Consider the following 1,237-nt stretch of genomic DNA (forward strand, 5'->3'; position numbering starts at 1 on the left):
TGAGGGGAGGGGCAGAGGAAAAGAATCCTGAGCAGACTCCATGCCGACGAGCAGCCCAGTGCAAGGCTTGATGTCATCACGCTGAGAACCAGCTAAGCCCAAACCAAGAGTCTGACACTTAACTGAGCCACCCAGGCGCCCTCCAGAACTCACCGTTTTAAAGTATGCAGTTCAGTGGTTTTCAGTATATTCACAGGATTGCCTGACTATCACAACTATTTAATTCTGGAACATTTTCATCACCTTCCTTGCCCCTCCCCCCCAAAGCCCATACCCATTAGTAGGCACTCCCTGTATCCCTTCTCCCCAGCCCTGACAACCACTGATCTGCTTTCTGTCTCTGGATTTTCCCCTTCTGGACATTTCCTATAAATGAAATCACACCTTTATGTCCTTTTGTGTCAGCCTTTTTTTAAGCAGTAACGATATTTTCAAGATCCCTCCATGTTATAGCATGTGTCATTATTCCTTATGGTTAACGATTAATTCCTTATTATTCCTGAATAATATTCCATTACATGGCTATATCCCATTTTGTTTATCCCTCTTCAGCTGGGTTGTTGCTACTTTTTGGCTTCTGTGAATAATGCTGCTGTGAACAATTATGTATATGTTTTTAGGTGAACATCTCTCTTAGTTCACTTCCGACAAGTTTCGCTCTGTTGTCACAGGCAGACAAATGTAGGCTTGTTAGAACTTCCCAGTGGGTTGTCCCTTTTGTCTTTATACAGTGTCCCTCCTTATCTTTATTAGATTATTGCCTTAAAATCTACTCTGTCTGACACATTAGCTTTCTTTGGATTAGAGATTACACAGTATATATTTGTGCATCTTTTACTTTCAATTTATCTGTGTTTTTGTAGTTAAGGTGCCCCTCCTGTGGACATGTGGGATTAAAAAGAATCAATTCTCTGCCTTTTTTTTTTTTTTTTAAAGATTTTATTTATATATTTGAGGGGCGTCTGGGTGGCTCAGTGGGTTAAAGCCTCTGCCTTCGGCTCAGGTCATGATCCCAGAGTCCTGGGATCGAGCCCCGCATCGGGCTCTCTGCTCAGCAGGGAGCCTGCTTCCCCTTCTCTCTCTGCCTGCCTGTGATCTCTGTCTGTCAAATAAATAAATAAAATCTTAAAAAAATAAAAAAGATATTTCTTTCTTAAAAAAATTTATTTATTTATTTATTTGAGAAAGAGAGCAAGAGAGAGCGAGCACAAGCGGGTGGGAGGTGGAGAAGCAGAGG

This window comes from Enhydra lutris, unplaced genomic scaffold (assembly GCF_002288905.1).
Source record: "Enhydra lutris kenyoni isolate GAN:26980312 unplaced genomic scaffold, ASM228890v2 scaffoldscaffold13, whole genome shotgun sequence".
Classification (NCBI taxonomy): Eukaryota; Metazoa; Chordata; class Mammalia; order Carnivora; family Mustelidae; genus Enhydra; species Enhydra lutris.